This window comes from Pinus tabuliformis, chromosome 6 (genome assembly GCF_031772625.1).
Source record: "Pinus tabuliformis cultivar Carrire ecotype Pingquan chromosome 6, CPIR1, whole genome shotgun sequence".
Classification (NCBI taxonomy): domain Eukaryota; kingdom Viridiplantae; phylum Streptophyta; class Pinopsida; order Pinales; family Pinaceae; genus Pinus; species Pinus tabuliformis.
In genome coordinates this window covers 427845189-427862402 of record NC_142292.1, presented here as the reverse complement: position 1 = coordinate 427862402, position 17214 = coordinate 427845189, and the positions used below count along the sequence as shown (strand labels likewise).

The 17214-nt window shown below is 35.1% G+C and overlaps 1 pseudogene; it reads left to right on the top strand.

Moving 5' to 3' along the window:
* Positions 1–12913: 12913 nt before the first annotated feature.
* LOC149259134 (LEAF RUST 10 DISEASE-RESISTANCE LOCUS RECEPTOR-LIKE PROTEIN KINASE-like 2.2 pseudogene) lies at positions 12914–13306 on the top strand (annotated as a pseudogene).
* Positions 13307–17214: the final 3908 nt, after the last annotated feature.

Sequence of the window (17214 nt, the reverse complement as noted above, 5' to 3'; positions counted from 1 at the left end):
GTCCATAGTTATTTGAGCACTGAGACAATTTAGCAAACAAAAAGCAATACAACATAAAATAAAAATATTATATGTAAAATAATTTTTTTAATTGTATTATAAATATATTAATTTGGCTTACATTTTCATTAAATTGAGATTAATGATTTTTTTTTAAATAAATAAAAAATTATTTATTTTTAAAAAATAGTTTTATTGAGACTAGCAATATTTACATTCATCACAATTTATGGATAAATTGTACATACTTTTAGACTATCTACTATATGATAAAAAAAATTCAAACAAAAGTCTCAAGTATATTTACTCATGGCTTGCTTCACAAATTGATACAAAATATACATGATTAGGAAATACATTCAAAATTGATCAAGGGTGAACGTTGTCGTGTGCTTCGTGCCACTCTTCTAAGTGAGGGAAGATTGGATATTCAATCTCGATTGGGTCACTATTATAATAAGCAGATTCACCTACATGTAGTTACCAATGCCAAGGTTGATAGAGGCTAAAGAAAGAGAATTCATTCACTTAGAGAAAACCACAAAGATAAGTCTATTGTACTCAACTCTTAGAGAGTCAATTTTCTAAAAGGAGATAATTCATGATGTTTGCATTATGGGTGGCACTAGGTTGCTTAAGCTTTATGAGTTTGGAATAAATAATAATAAATGCAATGCCATTCACTTGATTTATTTCTTCATGGTTATGGAGGACCTTGTGAACATCCTTTAGATCAAAGTTATCCATGTCTACATTGGATAAATATTTCACACATAAGTATTCAAGAAAAACACTAGAAATATGCCATAAATTTGTGTACCGTTCAAATCCAAAATAGAGATAATTGTTCTCAACTTGGTGTATGATATCAATGACCAAAAGGGATTTGATTTAGCCACATGAGGAGACTGGGTTGATCTAGTGTTGTCTTTGAAAATGCCTTTGCATAGGTCAACCAAAAGGCTCAATATTCTTGCTCCCAAGTGTCGAAGTTACCCCCATCTCTTTATTAGAATCATTCCCAGATGCCCATTTCCACAAATTCCATAACAATTCTACTAGTGAGCAACACTAAGTGAGTTGAAGAGTTGACATTATCATGTATTTCATGCAGGGATTCAATCCTCTACATTCATTAACCACAAATTAGGCTTGCCATTTTGAATTTGGGAGCTAGGAAGACCACAACCCATCATCCTTCCCATATCACCTCCAATTGTTGAATATGAATTTGTGCATCTTGAAATGAGGGACAATTAATAGTCCACTAACTAATTGATCAAAGGATTAGGCTATAGCCTTAAGTCCCAAATTTTATTAAGTCACCAGGCTAAGGAGGAGACATCTTTGGCCAATGATTTGTTTCGTTATTCAATTCTCTTTTGTTATGGTAAAATATGACCCAATATAATTTAGGAGAGAGCACTCGATTTGACAAATGAGAGAGTTAAATTTATTTCCTCGAGAGTTAGCTTGATTGATCATTTCTTTGATTAACAACATAAGATCCCCTACAACTATCCTTGATTTGATACATCCTTCCTTCACAACTATCCTTGATTTGATACATCCTTCCTTCACAATGAAGAGGCTTCGCGATAATGAATGAGGGTGAGGAGATTATTAGAGACATGACATTTCCAACCGCCAAGCATAATAAACTACTCTATTACCCTAGGGTCATACAATCTCTCTCGTACATTTACCACCTTTGAATCAACATAAAAAATTAATGATAAAAAATAAATATCTCTCTCGTACATTTACCACCTTTGGATCGACATAAAAAATTAATGATAAAAAATAAATTTATTTATTTTAAAAATTTATAACGAAATTATTCTTTATTTTTTAAAATATTATAACAATTATATAACACAATTTGATTGACTCTGATAGTTAAGAACATGTGTTTTGTATAAGAGGTTAACATTAAAATCTAGATAGTCAAATATTATTGAACACAGATATATATATATATATATATATATATATATATATATATATATATATATATATATATATATATATATATATATATATATATATATTTTAACTATTAGATGAAATGACTCTTTTCCAGGCATTTTTATGGTCAATTTTGCTCAAAAGCTAGTAGATATTTTAAAAATGCATAAGTTTGAGTTGTTTAACCCATTTATGCATACAAAATCAAATTTTAAATAAAAAGAATCACAATCTTGCTCATTGTATTGGGGATTCCAGTAAAAAAAAAAACATTTCTTCTATTAGTTAGACTCATCCTATATATAATTAAAACTAAAACTATTAAAATGTAATATTTAGGAAAATAACACACTTTATTCTCACTAAATTTTGTAAAGTTACCAACTATTTTATAATTGATCATTAATAATATATATTATCCAAAATTTTAAAAATACTAACTTTCTCATTTTATTCTAATAATAATAATCATTAAATACACAATATAGTTTATCTAGTCTATTAATTATATAAAAAAATATATAATTTAATTATAATACTCTTAGAAAATGTAACATTTAAGTCACAAATTTTAAGATTGATTTTATAATTTAATTATGCATTTAGATAGTGTAAGTTTCAATGATCATTATTGTTACACTATTATATCCTTAATTTTAAATGATATTATAATATTAATATTTATACTATCTTATTTAATAATAATATGTGAATCAAAAGTTTCAACAATAAACAACTTATCACAATATTAATTTATATATTTTTAAAAAAATTAATAAATATTTTTCTTTTGTAAACTTGGTAAGACTACATTTTATCATGTCCAACTTCTCATCCCAATTAGAAAAATAGCCCAAGATTTGAACCGAAAACTTCCCATTCAATGAGACTTCATTAATTGAACTACCTTAAGTGAACAAAAAGTAAAAATATTTATTTATATACTATATTTTAATTTATATATAATTTATTAATAACTAATTGAATAAAATATAATTTATTAATATTAATAAACATATTTTAATTTATAAATAAATTATATATGATTTATTAATAACAAATGGAATAAAATATAATTTATTAATGCTTTGCATGTAAAAAAAATTGGGATCCATAATAAACTAGTGTTACAGAGATTCAACAAGAGCATGAAGGGGCTCAATCATATAAAAGAAATAATAATTTTCCTAAGAGTAATGAAATTATTACATAATTGTTGTAAGAGAGATTCAACCAGAGCATGAAAGGGCTCAAATGATATAAAAAAGAAATAATAATTTTTCTCGCAGTAATGAAATTACTTCAGCCATTATACATTTTAATTAAAAATCAATTTAAAAATATCAAATTTATAACCATAAAAGTTGCAACCAAATTCTCAAAGCCCCGTAGAAAATAACAAATAACTACGGTTGGAAAATCTTACTCACTGAGTATGTGGTCTTGTCTTGATAAAAAGAGAGTAAATTGCAACCCATTCCCCCTAATTTTTTCAATTTGAACTTTAGTTCAATAATTTGTAAAGCATTGACTCTATATAAGTAAAGAGTCCAACAAAAAACGACGAAAACCAAACCTTTTCAAACCCGGAAAGCCTCCTTGACATGGATCGTTAATCAAGAGACCAAACCGGGGTGTTCCACTAGGCACCCATGGGCCACGATGACGGCAGCATAAAGAGGGGTTTCAGGTCAAGAAAGTCGTCGTTTAATGAGGGAGAAGGATTGTTAGTTAAAAATAATTGGAATTTGGGTAAATAATTTTTAAAAATGTTTAGAGGTAGTATTTTGAATCATATTTTTGAGTGTAGAAATAAATTCAATGTCATCAAAAAATTTGTAAAATATTTATTATTAATTTTAACTTTTTACTAAATTTTATAAAAATCCCTCCCAAAATTTTTCAGAAATAACCAATTCCCTAACTTTCGGAAAAAACATAATTATTTTCCTCTCAAATTTTGAGAACGTACGTCAGCGAGAGTGGGCGTACTTCATTAGCCATAAAACTAAAAATCGTAAAAGTTCACCTTCAAAATATGAGAAATTTTAGTTGAATTTTGGTTGTACGAGCAAAATTAATTAAAAAGCCCGATACTTTAGGTCCCTTTCAGTGACATAATAAAAAATATTTAAAATAAATAAATATATAATGAAAATGACTTTGCCTTCCCATGCGATGATAAAAGAAATCGTAAAAGTTCACCTTAAAAATAAAAGAAATATTTAAAAGAAATCGTAAAAGTTCACTTTAAAAATATGAGAAATTTTAGTTGAATTTGGTTGTACGAGCAAAATTAATTTAAAAACCCGATACTTTATGTCCCTTTCAGTCACATAATAAAAAAATATTTAAAATAAATAAATATATAATGAAAATGACTTTGCCTTCCCATACGATTATAAAAGAAATTAAAAAATATTGTTTTTTACACATAAAATTATTTATACTAAAAAGCATGTAAAGGAAAAAACATGGATTAAAATGGCTGTTTTATTATGTAATTTTTTTTTTATTACAGTGGAATTGGCAACAGTATAGCCTCACGACTAGTGTTATATGGGGTTGATTCTGATCGTTACCAGCCTCGTGACTCATGTTGTACAAGGTCAATTCTGACCGCTACCTCTATAACCACTGGCTCCAGGATAAGTCTAGGGGATTTGAACTCGTACCTTTATAACCACCGGCCCGCTACCTTTATAACCACTGGCTCCAGGATAAGACCACTGGCTCCAGGATAAGTCTAGGGGATTTGAACTCGTACCTCTATAATATAACCACTGGCTCCAAGATTTGAACTCGTGACCTCTATAACCACTGGCTCCAGGATTTGAACTCGTGACCTCTATAATATAACCACTGGCTCTAGGGGATTTGAACTCGTACCTCTATAACCACCGGCCACCGGCTCCAGGATAAGTCTAGGGGATTTGAACTCGTGACCTTCATGATTTGAACTCATGACCTTCATGACTCATGTCCCGACCAGCGTCACGACTCATGTTATACGGGGTTCTGAACGCTACCTCTATAACCCTCACGACTCATGTTCACGACTCATGTTATATGGGGTTCTGAACGCTACCTCTATAACTACTGGCTCCAGGATAAGTCTGGGGGATTTGAACTCGTGACCTTCAATATAGAGCCTGCCTTTCTTAGGAACTTCACCACATTGTGATTACCAACTCACCTACCTCTCGAGACTCTTTACTATATAACATGAAAATATTTAATTATTTTTTTTTAAATGCATTTGCATATGCCTGATGGAACCTACTAATGAATTTATTGTTTAGGTTTTTCTGAACATTTATGTTTTCGATGATTAGAGGAGGTTGGCGATAATATTTTGTTTTTATTCGTTTTAATGATTTGATAGCTTTATTTAAGCCTTCTTTTTTTTAACAATTTATGTTTCGTATCACGAGAAATGGTCCAAGACAATATCTTTTCATTCTTATTGTTTTAATTATTTAAAATAGAAAAAAGTAAACTCCCTGATTTATAATATATACATCTATGTTATTAAAAAATCACCCTTTCACTTTCAAAAAATTGTAAATTGTTATATATACTATAATGTAAATTACAAAATTGCTAATATATTCACGGAACCAGCCATATTCCAATGTTGACCTAACAACTCATATCCCTTTCACAATGAAAGAAGTTGTCATCGGTCCATATACTCTTCTACAATAATTTTTTTACAATAATTTTTTTGGTCATCGGTCCATATGCCCTTTGACAATAAAAAAAATTGCCATCGGGCCATATACCCTTTCACAATAAAAGAATTTGTCATCTGTCCATAATATGAGGTGTATGAAGTAAGGATATATAATATCTTTGATAATGAAAACTAATACCTAACATTGAAAATTAAAACTATTTTATTGGTATTATCTAATCAAATATTTTTGATACATAGGAGTTCATTACACGGAGCTTATATACACAAAGGCACTTCAGTTTTTTCAGACCGCTACCCTTCCAATTCAGGGTGGTTCCTTGTGTGTCCAAGTATGGAAATTCCCCGACAAACGACGATTATATATGTAATACACAAAAGCTCCTGCTTTCCTTTATAAACAGTTCCAAAACCTCTCTCCGCTGAGAATTTCTTAAATTATTATTCCTCTCAAGCGCCTGCAAGATATTCTTATACTCAGATTATAACTTACACAAACAATTTGGAACACAAGCTTGGCAAAGGAGGTTTTGGAACTGTTTATAAAGGAAAACTTCCCAGTGGACGTCTAATATCTGTGAAGATTTTGGATGAGTCGAAACAGAGTGAGCAACAATTCATTGCAGAGGTGGCTACAGTGGGGACGACCTGTCACATTAACCTGGTGCGCCTATTGGCTTATTGTTCCCAAGGATGCAAAAGAGCTTTGGTGTATGAATTCATGGTTAATGGTTCTTTGGAGAAATATATCCATGGACACCACATGGACGAGTTGGACTGGAAACAGTTATTTTCCATTGCAGTTGGTACAGCTCGCGGCATTGCATACCTACATGAAGACTGCAGACGCATCCTGCATTGTGATATTAAGCCCCACAATGTTCTTCTAGATCCCAATTTTTTGCCGAAAGTTGCAGATTGTTGAAATATTAATAATTCCAACTGCGGCATTTATCGCAGCGCTGTTTTGCAAAAGCACCAGTCCATTCCCCGCACCGCCTTTTGTCAAAGGTTGTTTTTTCCCGGGAGGCTCCGATCACACCGACCAGTTGACGCGTGTCACAGTACGGTTTCAAAACCACTCATTCCCCAGTCGGTAAATTTCGTTTGGTTCAACTATACTATAACCATTAGATTAAAGTGAAGGCTTGAAACCGTTGATTAATGTGGTTCGTAAAATATAGGTAAAGGTTTTAATTTTAATGTTTTTTTTTTTATTAACAATGTAATATACACAAAAGTGCGAAGAAGAAAACAGGGGCAGCGGAGAATCATTTTTGTGAAGAATGAAAACCCAATTCACACAGCAGCCTAAGGGCAATGTTGTTTTTTTTTTTAATATGTAAGGGCAATGTTGTTTTTTTTTTAATATGTAATGTATGCAGTGTAATATGCAGAGGGCAAATGGGCATTGTAATGAAAATACGCAGTAGCATATGAATTTTTTTTTGGTTGGTTGAAATGTAATGTAAAGAAAATGAAGCAACATATGTAAGGAATTACATTTACAGCAAAGAAATTTTTACACAGTAGTGTAAAGAATGAAGGAACAGAGCAGTTAATTTTTATGAGACAGAGTAATTTTTTTGTGTGCATCTGAAGCAGTTATGTTGGTGTAATCCCTCTGTAGAGGGAGAAGTTTGTATCAGGGATTTTATTAATGAATACAAGTTTTATTTGTATGTGGTAAACTCTGTCTACTCAGAACTTTTTTTTTGCTTCCCCGTGTTAAAGATCCTGTGGCAAAAACAGAGTATTACTCTCTGTTCAGTGATTTTGTTTTGGAATTTACCAGAAATTCCCAACAGTGGTATCAGAGCTTGTCCAGGCTTTTTGAAGGTGTCAAAGAAGCTGAAGGAAGATTCTTTTTGCTGCAGCAGCTTCTCCAGCAGAGTGAAGACTCAGTCAAGAAAGGATCCAGGTATTTCTCAAAGTTTTTTTTTTGTGTTGCTGTTGAAGACACTCAGTGATTTTTAAATACACAGTCAAATATTTGAAGCATAGCTGAGAGTGCAAGGAATGGCTGGCTCCAGCACCAGCACTAGCATGGGTATGTTTAACACTCAGCTCCCACAGTTTAATGGAAAAAACTATGACTATTGGGCAATAACCATGAGAGTTATGTTTGTCTCACAAGATTTATGGGAACTTGTTGAATATGGGTTTGAAGAACCAGGAGATGAAGATGAGTTTAATAGATTAACTCAGGCAGAGAAAGATCTTTTGAAGAGCAATAAGAAGAAGGATTCAAAAGCCCTCGTATTTTTGTATCAAGCAGTGCATGAGAGTGTGTTTCCAAGGATAGCAGTAGCCAAGACATCCAAAGAAGCATGGCAAACTCTCAAGACAGCCTATCAAGGCATGGAGAAAGTGAAGACAACAAAACTACAGTTGCTGAGGAGAGATTTTGAGAATCTATGCATGAAGGAGTCAGACAATATTGACTCATTCTTCACACATGTGATTGGTCTGGTCACACAGATAAGGTCTCATGGAGAAACTCTTGAAGAAAGGAGCACTGTAGAGAAACTATTGAGGGTCCTACTCTCAAAGTTCGATGTGATTGTCACCACCATAGAAGAGACAAAGGATCTCACAAACTTTTCAGTTGATGAACTTCATGCTTCACTCATAACACATGAGTAGAGGTTGAGTAGAAATGAAAACTCATCTCTAGAGCAAGCCTTCAAGACCCAGATGTCCTTTGGAAGAGGAAGAGATCAAGGCAGAGGAAACAAGAGAGGAAGAGGCAGAAGCCAAACAGAGGTGGAAGAAACAGTGCAACAAACACTCAAGGAAGAGGCAGCAATCCAAATCAGAACCAAGGCCAAGGCAGCGGTCAACAAAGTGGACAACATCATGCTCAAGGACAAAGGTATGAAAAATCCAATGTCCAATGTTATTATTGTAAAAAATATGGGCATTATGGAAATGAATGTAGGAAGAAGCAGCATGATATGAATAATAGATCTAGTGCAAATATCACTAGAGAAAATATCAGCCAAGATAATGTACTTTTAACTTGTAATATGGCTAAAACAAACAGTGATGATATATTGTTTCTAGACTCCGGTTGCAGCAACCATATGACAGGAAATATAGCCCTATTTTCTGCTCTAGATCAGAGTGTGAAGTCACAAGTCACACTTGGGACTAATAGTAAAGTTTCTATTATGGGAAAAGGAGAAGTTAAAATATTTACAAAGAGAGGTGAAAAGAAAACCATAGCAAATGTATATTATGTTCCTGGAATGAAGTGTAACCTCTTAAGTATTGGACAACTTGTTCAAAAGGGGTACAATGTTTTCTTTGTGAATGATGTATGCACCATCATGGATAGAGCACCCAGCAAACGATGTATTGTTGAAGTGAAGATGATAAGGAACAGGATGTTTCCTCTCAGAATAAGGGCAGATTTGAAAAATAACGAAGTAATAGCAGCAGTGACACAAGAGGCTTTCCAAAGTGAACCGAAAGATGAAAATTGGTTGTGGCACTTGAGATTTGGACATCTCAACTTTGGAGGTCTTAACTTGTTGAACAGAAAAGGAATGGTAAGAGGATTACCATTGATAGAGAAACCGGACAGCCTTTGTGAAGGTTGCATCTTGGGGAAACAACACAGAGAAAGTTTTCCATCAGGGAAAAGCATAAGGGCAAAAGCACCCTTAGAGATTGTCCACTCAGATTTATGTGGACCGATGCAAACTCCATCACTTGTAGGCAACCAATATTTTCTAACATTTATTGATGATTTTACTAGAAATACTTGGGTTTATTTCATGAAGAACAAAAGTGAAGTGTTTGAAAAATTTCGCAATTTCAAAGCACTTGTAGAAAACCAAAGCGGGCTGCATATCAAAGTTCTGAGAACTAATAGAGAAAGTGAGTATATCTCTAAGGAATTTCTACGTTTTTGTAGAGAAAATGGAATTCATAAGCAATTTACAGCTAGGTACACTCCGCAGCAAAATGGAGTTGCCGAAAGGAAGAATAGGACAATCATGGATATGGCGAGGAGTATGTTAAAGGCAAAGAATTTGCCAAATGATTATTGGGCTGAAGCTGTACACTGTGCAGTATATATTTGAATAGATGCCCTACAAAAGCAGTCATGAACAGAGTGCCGGAAAAAGCATGGAGTGGGAAAAAGCAAGGAGTCACCCACATGAAAGTTTTTGGATGTGTGGCTTATGCACACATTCCAGATCAGCTAAGGAAGAAGTTGGACAGCAAAGGGGAGAAATTTATATTCATTGGATATAGTGAGGAATCCAAAGCTTACAGGTTGTATAACCCATCCACCAAGAAGTTTTTTGTGAGTAGAGATGTTCAGTTCATTAAGGAGGAAGCTTAGGATGGAAGCATAGAGAAAACAGTGAATGTTAAAAACTGTTTGTCTCATGATGAAGATGATGAGGAGATCGCTGAAATACATCCCCAAAAAGTAGTGCCAACACAAGGGCAGCAAGAGACACCCTTGAGGAGAAATGAAAGTGCTTCTCCAAGCACACCACAAGGAGGAAATTCAAGTGCTTCTTCAAGCACTTGTACACCAAATAAAAGAGGTAAGAAATTCAGAAATTTAAGTGACATTTATGATGAATGTATGAATTCTTTGTTTGCCTTATATTGTCATGTTGATGACCCTATTCATTTCGAAGATGCAATTAAAGATAGGAAATGGATAGAAGCTATGGATGAGGAGATCAATGCCATAGAAAGAAACAAGACATGGGACTTGGTTGAACTACCAAAAGGTAAAGAAGTCATTGGAGTTAAATGGGTCTACAAGACCAAGAGTAATGCTGAAGGCAAAATAGAAAGACACAAGGCAAGACTTGTTGTCAAAGGATACAAGCAGCAGTATGGGAGAGACTATGAGGAAACTTTTGCACCGGTTGCTAGAATGGAAACTGTGAGAGCAGTGTTGTCCATAGCAGCACAAAACAAGTGGAAAGTTTACCAAATGGACGTGAAGTCAGCATTCCTAAATGGAGTGTTAATGGAAGAGGTTTACATTCTAGGCTATGAAAAGAAAGGCCAAGAGCACAAAGTGTGCAGATTGAAGAAAGCTCTTTATGGGTTGAAGCAAGCACCAAGAGCATGGTACAGTAGGATAGATTCCTATCTATTGGAAAATGGATTTGAAAAATGTGAGGGAGAACCCACCCTCTACATCAAAGAAAAGGATGGTAAAATTTTAATTGTTGTGTTATATGTTGATGATGTTATTTTCACAGGTAATGATGACTATCTTATTGAAAACTTCAAAACAGTCATGAAAGAAGAATTTGAAATGACTGACATGGGTTTGCTGAGATACTTCTTAGGAATAGAAGTAGATCAAAATGAAAATGAGATTTTTATCTCACAGGCAAAATATGTTAATGAAGTGTTGAAAAGATTTAATATGCAAGACAGCAAGGCAGCAATCACTCCCATAGTGATGGGATTAAAACTCAGCAAAGATGATAGCAGCAAGGATTTTGATCCTAGCTTGTATAAGAGCATAGTTGGCAGCCTCATGTATTTGACTGCAACTAGGCCGGATATAATGTTTGTTGTTAGTTTAATTTCCAGATTCATGGAGAGGCCAAAAGAAGCACATTGGCAGGCAGCAAAAAGAATTTTGAGGTATGTTAAAGGTACTAAAAGGTTTGGCATTTTATATACTGTCTCAGAATGTTCAGATTTAATTGGATACACTGATAGTGATTGGGCTAGAAGTGTAGATGATCGGAAAAGCACATCCGGTTATGTTTTTCACATGGGTTCAGGAGCCATTTCATGGGCTTCTAAGAAACAGCCTATTGTAGCATTGTCTACAGTAGAGGCTGAATATGTGGCAGCTACAGCAGCAGCATGTCAAGCAGTTTGGATGAGAAGAATGTTAAGGAGCTTAGGCCAAGAGCAGGCAAAAGGAACAATGATTTTTTGTGACAATAGCTCAGCTATTGCATTATCCAAGAATTTGGTGTTTCATAAGAGAACGAAACACATTGACACAAGGTTTCATTACATCAGGGAACTGGTAAGCAATGGAGAAATTGTTTTAAAACATTGCAGGACTCAAGAGCAGGTTGCAGACATTCTGACCAAGCCATTGGACCACAAAAGTTTTGAGTTTTTGAGGAAATGTTTAGGTATGACTGATAACCCAATAGTTGAAATTAAATGGGAGTGTTAAAAAATTAATAATTCCAACTGCGGCATTTTTTGCAGCGCTGTTTTGCAAAAGCACCCGTCCATTCCCCGCACCGCCTTTTGCCAAAAGTTGTTTTTCCCTGGGAGGCTCCGATCACACCGACCAGTTGACACGTGTCCATAGTATGGTTTCAAAACCACTCATTCCCCAGCCGGTAAATTTCGTTTGGTTCAACTGAGCGATAACCGTTAGATTAAAGTGAAGGCTTGAAACCGTTGATTGAAGTCAAAGATGCATACCGGCTTGAATATTGCGTAACGTGAAGTTTTTTGTTGACCGCTAGTTTTTTGCCTGTATAACATTAATGAAATTTAATGTGGTTCGTAGAATATAGGTAAAGGTTTTAATTTTAATGTTTTTTATTATTGTTCACGGGACATGTAATATGTAACTTTTTTTTATCACATATGCAATGTAATATGCACAGAAGTGCGAAGAAGAAAACAGGGGCAGCGCAGAATCATTTTTGTGGAGAATGAAAACCCAATTCACACAGCAGCGTGAGGGTAATGTTGTTTTTTTTTTAATATGTAATGTATGTAGTGTAATACGCAGAGGGCAAATGGGCATTGTAATGCAAATACGCAGCAGCATATGAATTTTTTTTTTGGTTGGTTGAAATGTAATGTAAAGAAAATGAAGCAACATATGTAAGGAATTACATTTACAACAGTAAATGTAAGAAATTTTTACACAGCAGTGTAAAGAATGAAGGAACAAAGCAGTTAATTTTTATGAGACAGAGTAATTTTTTTTGTGCATCTGAAGCAGTTCTGTTGGTGTAATCCCTTTGTAGAGGAAGAAGTTTGTATCAGGCATTTTATTAATGAATACAAGTTTTATTTGTATGTGGAAAACTCTGTCTGCTAAATTTTTTTTTTGCTTCCCCGTGTTAAATATCCCGTGGCAAAAAATAGAGTATTACTCTCTGTTCAGTGATTTTGTTTTGGAATTTACCAGAAATTCCCAACACAGATTTCGGTCTGGCCAAAATATGTGACAGAGAGGAAAGTCACGTCTCTGTCGCTAATTTAGGAACAATGGGTTACGCTGCTCCAGAAATGTGGTCAAGAGTGTATGGAGTTGTGACTGATAGGTCTGATGTGTATAGCTATGGTGTATTACTTATGGAGATGGTGGGCGGAAGAAAGAACATCGATTATGAGAATCATGATAGTAGATCAAGCCAGTTCTTCTATGCAGAGTGGACTTTTAATCAAGTGGAAAAGGGTGAGTTTGGAAATTTAAGAAAAGGAAACATATCAGATGAAGATTTATCCATCGCCAAAAGGTTAAGTTTAGTTGGACCGTGGTGCATTCAGTTCAGGGCATCTCGTCGACCCTCAATGAGTAAAGTTGTCCAAATGTTAGAAGGAGATGTTGACATTACAACTCCACCATTCCCATTTCCTTTTGACACACCATTGCAGTGATCTTCTTCTCACGTATCTTCTTCATCTCGTGCTCTGGAGATTCAAATGACAGATCCCACCAGTATTCAGACCGTTAAAGCCTCCCGGTAATGCAAATATGACATGGCATGGCAGAAAAAGATACCTGAAGGCAAAGTTCAGAGAAACTTTCAATTGATTCTATTCACCATGGTGTTATGATCTCGGTTCATTAACTTCAAAACAATTTTTAAAATGTGTGTACAAGACTAAATAGTTGTAATTTTGTTTTACTGTTTTTAAATAATTTAGAGAGGTGAATGCCCCTCCAGTAGATTTAACAACATCACAATCCCAGTTGTCATATCCCTTCGCTAGCTTTTGTTAACATCACAATCCGTGTTGGCGTATTTAATAAACTCGCCTGTCAGTTCAAATTGTGTCTACTACACTGTGATGGTTCGCATCTTTTATCATCTCTAACCCATGCGTATGATATCCACCCTGTTCTAATAACCTCGATTGAAGTGCGTTCTTTTTAGCCTCCATTGAAGTATATATATATATATATATATATATATATATATATATATATATATTATTTTTCCAGGAAAAAAAATATATATTATTTTTCCAGGAGAATCTTCAATTTCTGGGGTGGGGTTTATATAGTTGAAAATTGAATCCTTATGAAAAATTCCATCATTTCAAACACATATGTTTAAATAGATATGTAAAAATTTCATATTTGTGTATATGTTTTTATTGAGTTCAAGTTTTATATAAAGTTGTGTATATATTTTAAAAAATTTACTAAGCAAATAGTCTATATTGAAATTGGGCATTTTAATTATTTTGTTTATTGAAATTGGGCATTTTAATTATTTTGTTTAAATGTTTTGATTGAATAATTCGTAGAAATTGAAAAATATTAGTATATTTTGGTGATTGTTACTCCATTAATTAATAAAATATTAATTAGTAATTTTCTTGCATATTTAAATCACTTTTAAAATATTTTTTTACAAAATAATTAAAAATTTATAATTTATAAAAAAATTCAAAGACAAAATTTATAAAACATACATTAATCCATGGCTCTTCAAATTCTGAAACTTATAACTCCATTAACCATTTATGTTCATGGCTGCATCATGCTCTAGATGGTTGGCTGCATGTGCTTGTTTGTTTCTTGGTAATTAAGGAGACTAGTCCAGTCGACTCGTCGCAAGCTCAAATACAAGCCTACATATACAAACCTACATACATAACTTAGTTTACGTTGTAATAGTCTGTATCCATGGCTATATTAACTTACGTTATGAATATTTATCATATGGACTGTGCAGTTGTGCAGGACGCTTGTCCAACATTAATCCGAGATTAATGTGGAAGTGTGGGCGAATTGGACATAGGTTGACAATGTCCTCCCCATTTTATTAATGAAGATACCATGGTGACCAGTACAAATGCAATGCTAAACACGTGAACATATAATTAGTTTTTTTTAGTGCAAGTTGTTTGAGATTCACCCAAATGACAAAAACCACTTTTTTTCAAAATTTCCATTCTTCTTTCATGTGAAAAACTCAATCAAACACGGAGTGAGGAGGGAGAAGGGTGCATGCCGAGAGGAGAAGTATGCTGAAAGCAACCAACCAGGATGCCTTAGATCTGCTCAGCCGCTCCAATCCCTGATGAGCAGGTAAGTCCGAGGATCCAATACATGCTCTGCACTCGTTCCTTCCCTACTTCATAGCTGTTTTGTCTTCTCTGAATCCCCATGCATGCCTTCTGCTCGTCGCGTTGACACCTGACGATTTCAGCCCATAGCCACCCATGATAGCTATCATATTGACACGAACTCTTCCCTCTCCGCTAAGCTATCGTTCATAATCCCACTATATTAACAGCCCACAGACAGCGGAGTTGCTTTTCTTTGAATATCCTTTCTCTTCCCTTTATCGGAGGCTAAACACTCTGTTTTTCAAATCAACTGGTTTTTGGTTCTGCTGGAGGTAAATGGTTGCTCTCCCCTCGACACGCGCCTGGAAAGAGGTCAGTTGGTATCAATCCCTCCCAGTTTGTGTTTTTATGCTTCTGTATCTTTTCGTTTCTGGAAGTAGCTCTTAGTTTTCATTTAAGATTGTATAAGCCTTTGTGTTTCGGAGATGCTTCTAAATTATGATTGCTATAAATCTTTAAGTCCAGAGATGGGAGGGAATTAAGTATAAATTTCTTTTAGCATGCTCCTTAAAATTTCTAAGATTTGGTCTGATAAATGTCACTATGGTCTGGGAAATCTTCCGCATCCTGAAAAAGTTCATAGTAATTCATAAACCGTGCTCAGACTTTCGTTTCAAAATAGGAGGGTGGTGGTGTATCGTTGAAATTTATTGTTGCTGCTTAGTGTGTCAAGATTCGTCTACCAGTTAACAAAATCAGGGAGATGGTATTCTTCTCGAGTTTCAATCCAAAGCTGAAACTCTCTTCCTCTGTAGAACTTGGAATTGTCATGGCATGCTACCAGTAGCCCTGTCCATCAACCGGTGCCTCAAAATTTTCTGGACCGGAAAATTTTTACGGGCCCGGATTATCTCAGCCTTATCTGGAATTGTTTTTTCAAATCTCATAGGGATTTGAATTGTGTCCTTAGATGACGTGTATTTGTACTTGAAGGCAAAAACAATCCAGGATCACCCATCCTCAGTAAATTACCTTCTGTAATCCCGTATCCCTATAGTTATTATCTATGACCAAAAAGTGGTTTCTATTTCCGTGTCTGCCTCGGATCCTGGAACCATAATTCTCGAGTCTTCTAAGTATCCGTTTCAGTGTCAGAGCCAGTGTAGTAACACTTAATTCCTTCGTCTGGCATTTACTTAATCCAGGCTTTATGCTCTGAGTGTGGTTAGAGTCTGATTAATTTTCTGGTAAGATTGCGATCCGGAAATCCATTTTAGGACTAAGGTACTGGCTCTAATCCTGAGGTAGGGGTTTTTGGAGGCACATGGAGGGTGGCTCAGATGCGTCGGCCATGGAAGCCATGGTCAGGGCTGCAATCCAGGCCGAGAAGGCATGGGAGAATGCCACGCTGTCGGGTGGATGGCAATCCACCCTCGATGACGTGGTTGTCAAATCGGCGATGTGTGTTGCTGACAGGGAGAGAAAAGGTATCCATAGAGACAAGTCGTCTAGGAAGGATGATAGGAGAGGGGTTAACCATCAGAAAAAGCTGATGCGAGAGCATGCTAGCAGTTACAACAAGGCCCGCAACCCTGTCAAAACTATTTCCCCGCCAACTGCAATTAAATTGGACAGCATTCACCTGACCGAAAGAATTGAAAGCTTACAGGACCTTGCCTTGGTGGGTAAGTGGCATTTTCCAGAAATGGACGATGCCGGGATGAGAAAGTGGCTTGAGGTTCAGTGGAAACCTGTGATTGGATATACACCCATCATTTCTAATCTTATGAAAGAGTGGTATTGCTTCCATTTTATGAAGGCGAATGATGTTGAATCTATCCTGAAACATCCATGGGTATACAATAGGAGCTTCCTCGCCCTCTATAGGTGGTACATAGGATATAACCCTTTAAAAAACACGCCGTCGAATAACCTTATTTGGGTCAAGCTCCCAAATCTGCCCCTAGAGATGTGGTCCAAGGAGATGCTTGCTGAAATAGGTAATTCTATTGGAAGATTCGTTTATGTCGACCCAAGATGCTTGGGTGCGAAGGACAAGAGAATAGCATGGATTCTTATTGAGAAGGCCTATAGGGGGGGTTCCCTGACCATATTGAGATTGCCTGGAGAGACCTTAAGATCAAACAACGACTAGATTTTTGGGGCATCCCTTTCAGGTGCTCTGCATGTCACAGAATAGGACACCTTATCCAAAATTGTTTTCGGAAACTGTCGTCAAAAAGCAGGATGTTGCATCGTAAGGT